The 7,102-nt window shown below is 36.4% G+C and overlaps 1 protein-coding gene across 1 annotated transcript in view; it reads right to left on the bottom strand.

Moving 5' to 3' along the window:
• Positions 1-5,708: 5,708 nt before the first annotated feature.
• Positions 5,709-7,102, bottom strand: part of LOC113807503 (uncharacterized) — a 39,385-nt gene continuing 37,991 nt past the window's right edge. The window contains exon 3 of the mRNA XM_070125796.1: positions 5,709-7,102. This exon is cut by the window's right edge and continues 1,635 nt beyond it. The gene's annotated coding sequence lies outside the window, so the exon portion shown is untranslated.

Genomic DNA, 7,102 nt, shown 5'->3' with positions numbered 1-7,102 from the left:
ACAGACAGACAGAGAAAGAAAGAAAGAGAGAGAGAGAAAGAAGGAACGGAAGCCAGAAAGAAATCGAAGGAAAAAATGATAGAAAAAAACAGGCAGAAATAAAATCTAAAATGTTTAAATACGGGACAATCGTAATTAAAACACTCCAGATCAGGTGTCATTCCTGAAGTATTTATTAAGAAAAAACATGAAACAGGCAGACAAACCCAATATTTAGGTTACAAGAATAATTTATGCGGGGAAAAAATACAAATGATAATCATTCATAGCAGGAAATATAAATATAAACATATATATGAATAGAATGAAAAATCATTCATGTAGTTTATGTGCCTCTGTGTGTGTGTGTGTGTGTGTGTGTGTGTGTGTGTGTGTGTGTGTGTGTGTGTGTGTGTGTGTGTGTGTGTGTGTGTGTGTGTGTGTGTGTGTATGTGTGTGTGTGTGTGTGTGTGTGTGTCTAACTCTCTATCTATAATATATATATATATAAATATATATATATATATATATATATATATATATATATATATATATATATATATATCAACAATATCGATATGTTCTGCACCTAGAGGCCCTGTGTATATATTTATTGACGTCCAATCGCGTCTCTCCTTAATTTTAACATTTAGCTTGGATGGGCTCCCCTTAAACTGTAATCACATCATCTAAACTCTCTTTTTGTTGTTGTTTTTGCCTATTCAGATTCAGTCGAGGAATCTCTAATTGAAGTCAAAACTCATCACTTTCAGACTCTGTGCTCTTGAATGTCCTTTTTTTTTCTCTCTTCGGGGCAAGAAAGTCTTAATGTTTGACGTGTCTCTAATGTCTGATGTTCTTCGTGATGTAGAAAAGGTAGGAAGGGGAATGAATATCTTACAAGGGACGTATTTTCCTTAGAACTACATCTCCTGTAGTGCGAAGTTATTCATTCTCATTCATACCTTTTTTTTCTACATTTGTCAACATGAATACGGATGCTCCTCCTCGTGATTTTGCATTGTGTCACACTGCAATTTACTCTTCGGACTTACTGTTGCACGATCTCGCTATCAATGACATGGTACTATCTAAATTATCAAAGTGGATCACCGCTAAGTAAATCTTTTGGGTTACTATATGAAAACTTCTAGTGTCTCAACTAATTGTTATTAGATTTTGCTATTCTCACGGTCTCGCTAGTGTCCTCGCTATTACTTCTCTTGCCAGCCGTTGCATGTTATCAGTCGCTCTGTATGTATGTACATTTTTTTCTTTTTTATTATTATTTTTTTTTTTTAGTCAACTAGGGAGGCATTCGAACAAGATTATTTTCGGATGTTGAGGTAATTTACTGGCAGTCATTATTTGTATTTCTAATATTATGAATATTATAATTAATATGAATAGAACAAGGTTTATTCGTGTAGTAATCGAATACCTATTGAATAAATACCAATAATAATCAATGGTATTAATAATAGTAGTAATAATACTGATCGTGATGATGATGATGATAATAATAATAATAGCAATAACAATAATTATATATTATTAATAGCAACAACACTAACAACAAAGTTAATATCAATAATGGTAATAATGATGATAAAAGTGATAACAATAATAATAATAATAATAACAATAATATAAAAAATAATAATGATAACAACAATGATAATTATCATAATTATTATCATTATCATCATTATTAGAAGTAGCTGTATCATTAGCATTATCATCATTAACACGATTATCGTGATAACAAAATGATAATAATAATTTTACTTTCTCTAGCGATTTAAATGCCTTCAGCCACTCGTCTGAGCATACTCGTTTGAACACAAAAAAACTTTTAGTCCCATCCATGGTAGCCGTTCATACAGTATCGACTTGTCAATATACTTCTTCCACTGCAAAGCTACGCGGTACCTTGGCCTACCTTGTATTAGTTCTTCGAGTAGTTCTTTTACCAAATGGGATGATAATGCATTACGTATTTAAAGATGAAAACGTAACTTTTATGGTTGCTAGAGTAAGATCAATAAAGGCTTCAAGATTTGTATGCGAAGAATAATGATGAATCGTGAATTTGAATGAATACGTGGAGCCAAGTCGGAGTTATGATTCATGAGACAAAATGCATGAGGTTTCGACTTATCATTAGCGGATAGATAATTTGAAGTTGATGTGTAAATATAGCCAATGTGCAATGGTATGGATTCGACCAACGGGAAATCGATTACTTCTTACCGCACTGTAGTTGGCGTGAAGTCGTGTGTGTGTGTGTGTGTGTGTGTGTGTGTGTGTGTGTGTGTGTGTGTGTGTGTGTGTGTGTGTGTGTGTGTGTGTGTGTGTGTGTGTGTGTGTGTGTTGTAATTTTCACTCTCATATTATATTCACACTTATATCTTATATTTAGAATCATATTCATAAATATATACATCCATATCTACGCATTGTATGCAATTGAATGTTTATAGATGCATTCAAGGAAATATCACTACCTCTTTTTTAACCACCAAATCAGTGGGAAGGATACATCGGGCAGGCAAGTCCTCAAGGATACAACTCAGATATTCACACCTTCCTTGGCTATCTAGCTGAACATACGTGTTACAAAGTAGATATGTTTACACTTCTGGTATGTTTGTTCGCTACACACACACGCATTTCAGTGACTCACGGCTTTGGCATTCCATGAGCGCCCGTGAGTCATGCTCTTAACCTTGCAGTTTGCGAGGAATCTATCAATCTCTATTGCTTTTCTTTCTATCCTTCTACCCCCCCAAGTCCAGGCATCAGCTCAGCCTTCCTTTCTCTAACGTTTCAGGTCGGTTTCAGGAAGTATGTCACTGTTAATTAATGGTCTTTTTTTGGAATTTCCGTGATAAAAAAAAAAAATAAAAAAAAAATACAAGGTGGTGTGATCTCTAGCAAGGTCGGGAGTGAACTGTGAATGGTAACGGAACTCGACACGCTTTTATAGCAATAATCAGAACGTTTTAGGAAATGGGAAAGGAACATTTCGGATGGTATTGGTACAGTTGGGGCGAGATCAAGACGCTATTGCAATGGTACGCTACTAGCATGTCAGAAAATTGGTTTGGATCAGTAGGTGGAATTTGACAAGACTCCGGATGCTACCAGATCGATATGAGAAAAGTAGGGAACGGTGTGAGTAGGTTACAGATGATGGATACATTTTTGGTGTCTTCACTTCCAATCCGTTGGCGTTGCGTTACCATTGCTTAGATTTCCGTTAATGACACCATCATTTCCATTACCGTTCACTCCACAAACGGGAGGGGAACGGCGAATTTTTTTAACATGCAACCCGAACTCAGCCATCCTAACGGTTTCAACTGTTTGAAGAAGTTCCGTTAACGTCCACTGGGACCCTCCCGACCTCTCCCTTTCCCATCCAGTTCCTTGGTCGGTACGGGATCGGGAGCCAGAACGGATATGTGGAATGGGGGCACTTTTAAAAAAGATCAGAGCACACGGGACCGAAAGAAAATGTCTTTTTTAACCTAAAGCACAATATACAGTTAGCTGACTGACCCGGGTGGACTGGTTACACATCTCTCACCATTCTGAAGGAGCAGCGCCTCAATGGTCACTCTCCCCGTCTTGTACAAGTAAAAAGAATAATGTTTCAACCTTTGCTTCTAATTGCCTAAACCCGCTCCTTGGGATTGAAGAACATCTTATGCCCTTCCTTGAGTTAACCTTCAGCTGGACTAGTTTCATTGATGCCTCATGTCGTTTGCTTAGTGTCTGTTTCTGCGAAGAGGGACCCCGAACAGCCATGCCTCTTTGGGGTTTAGTATAACTTATGAGACCTGTGATTTATGGTAATCTGATAGCATAAGACTAATGCAATGCACATATAAGATTGTGTCCTTGTTTAAGTTGTATTTCATTGCTATTGTTCTGCATGTAGAGTGGTGCACTACACTAATATTCGACATTTGAATACAGTAAAGATGTAAATTTTCCAGTTACACCTATTGGTCTTATCTATCTACACAGACAAACATTAATCTGTATTAGGAATATGTTATACAGCAACTCATCTATGCACCGATTGAACACTCATCTACTAAACGCAGCAACTAAGGTATTAGTCACGTAACCATATAGTCTTGAAAGTAAATGAAATACAGAGGACGGTCATACTGCCTTTTTGAAGTGAATAACAGACTAGAAATTTGGCAAATTCGTGCTTTTAGTTCAATACTCCCATACGCGTGCGCCATCTTGGTTCAAATGGCTAGGGAGACAATTTGCAATTCTAATTTCTCTTTTTTTCGGAATTACTTTCTCTTTCTCTTTTCTTTTGCTCATTTATATGTTGCATTATGGCCTGTTGCTGAAAAAGACAAATTAGCATTTCTTTCTCTCTTTCTCATTTATTTTGTCTTCATTGTGAAACTGTTCTTGAAGGAAAAAATAAACTTGAAATATGTTATATATAACTGTACAAATAAAATCGCACAAATGCAGTTTACTTGATGTTCAAATATTGGCACAGAGGTATATTTCCCAAAGGGTTTATGACAAAGCTTTTCCACTTCCAAACAATTTGAAGTCTTTTTCTTCCATAATGTTTTCTCTGTGTATTGTACTAAAAACATATATAGATATATACCTGCTGCTTATTGATGTGCTGTCTCGCACATATAGAAATACACATCAAGAAAAAAATAATTTGTTTTCATGAGGCCTTTCAGTCTAGGAGCACTATCAGCATTGATAACCACATACTATATAAACAGATCCTTGAAACCTGTGCTATAAGCAATGTTTCTGGTGTGACAATAATTCTTTCTCTTCACAGGTGAATTAGACAAAACATACTATACAATCAGGATAGGTTTGGTAAGGTAATGTGTTATATTATCCATCATTATTATGTAATTATTATTATTATATTTGCTGTTGTTGTTGGGCCATTAGCAAAGGGAAAACAAGAAAAAAAACACCTGGCGCCACTCCAGTATCACAGAACATTTGCTAGAGTTGGTCCTCATCTGTGAAGTGTAAACAGTGCTACACTCAGACTAGGTGATGTATAACTAATAAACATCTTCTAATTATTTGTATTTAAATGCTACATTTACATCACAGTACCCAGTAACAATGATACAATGCACACCGTTTGCACAATATTTAGTATATTGGTAGTGTAACACAAAGTACAACTCTCATTTGGGAAGTCCGTCAAAAGACATTATCAGACCAGATGGAGGCTCAATGCCCGAAGTTAAGGGGACAGTCCCTGCCTGTCTTTTCTTCCGGGAATGTCCCCTTAATCAACACAGTGGATATCTGCCACTTATTCTTTCCATGAACACACTCCCATTCTCCTTAGATTTCCACGTTTTTCCTCTTCTTACCATTGTCATCCACTTCTATTCTCTCATAATTACATTTTCTCCTGTAGCACATTTTCTCATCCATTTTCACTTTTTATTTCTTCCTCTCGCGACTCTTCTATTTCCACCTCCGTCTCTCTATCTATCTCTATCTATCTATCTATTTATCTATCTCTATCTATCTATCTATCTATCTCACTCACACTCACTCACTCACTCACTCACTCACTCACTCACTCACTCACTCACTCACTCACTCACTCACTCACTCTCTCTCTCTCTCTCTCTTTCTCTCTCTCTCTCTCTCTCTCTCTCAAAACCTCTTTCCTTAAAATTCTCTCTCTCTCTCTCTCTCTCTCTCTCTCTCTCTCTCTCTCTCTCTCTCTCTCTCTCTCTCTCTCTCTCTCTCTCTCTCTCTCTCGCTCTCTCGCTCTCTCTATTTTTTCTAATAAAGACAAGGAGGTGGGCTTCGCATACTGTTCTGCCTACTCACCTTTCTGAGAAAAAAGGGGTCTAATTTCTACGGTCTTGGGTAAAGTCATGAGACAAAGAGGAAAACATTTTCTGTGATTAAACATCAACATTCACAAATTGAGGATTCTGTTGAGGAAATTCCTGCTCATATCTTACGCACCCCAAGTTTAAAATGGTAGCCTGTATTACTGGGTTAATGTTACCCCATATTCTATAGTGGTGATAAAAAGTACACTAGTAATAATGATATTATGGTGATGATGATATTTATAATAATAGTAATAATGAAAATAATAATAATAATGACAATAATATCAATAATATGAAAAGTGATATTACAAGAAGGAATAACCAACAATATGCACATTATATAACTGCCACAATATAATTTCATACACTGAAAGCTTTGGGGTACGCAGAGCCACATGAGCAGGACGTAAGTATTAAAACCCTGTAAACTATCGACAGATTCTGCCATGTTGTGATACAATCTCAGCCAAAAAAAAAACGGAAAAAAAAACAGGATCATCTGTTATGGTATCGTGTACCCTGTTAACATTCAGTAACCTCAATCGCTCCAAAAGCAGTACTCAGACGAACCCCTTAACTCCCCGCTCATGGCATTTTCTTTTACTTTCCACACAAGCAAACTCCGTAGAATGTTGTGCCACTGAGCTGCCACCATCTATCAATAAGAAAAAAAAAGTATGATCACAGCGCTTTTTTGTTATCTGTGCCTCTCTTCCATTATCTTATGCCTTCTTATTTAGCATACATAGATCATTTACTAATGGAAAGTTTCACAGACAGCACACTGAATGTCCCTGCTACACAGCCTCACAATACAACAATACACGTCAAATATTTTTACTATATAAACACATATCTCTATTGTGAATGAATATTGTACTAATGTACAAGAAATAGATGCAATATAACTCCATTCTCTAATGCTATTCATACAAAATATATACATATATCTCTCTTTCTCTTCAGTTGGTGCTCAGTGAACATCCATTAACCAATTGCAACAATTTTTGGCAACATAGCAAACTGCCTCTTTCTTGTTTCCTCCAGTTGACCTCCTGACACAAAATTGACTCCTCTATCCAAGTATAACTCCTGTCAACGCCTAAGGTGACTGGAAGTCTGGGAACTGTACTTAAATGTTTTCGGTAACGTGGGTAACGTGAATATATATTTATATATATCTCTTCGCATAAATAAGCTGGTTTATCGAGGACATTTTGTTACAGACTGAGGATAGA

This window comes from Penaeus vannamei, chromosome 9 (genome assembly GCF_042767895.1).
Source record: "Penaeus vannamei isolate JL-2024 chromosome 9, ASM4276789v1, whole genome shotgun sequence".
Lineage (NCBI taxonomy): Eukaryota > Metazoa > Arthropoda > Malacostraca > Decapoda > Penaeidae > Penaeus > Penaeus vannamei.
The sequence above is the reverse complement of the archived record's forward strand: the minus strand, read 5'-3'. Positions and strand labels throughout refer to the sequence as shown.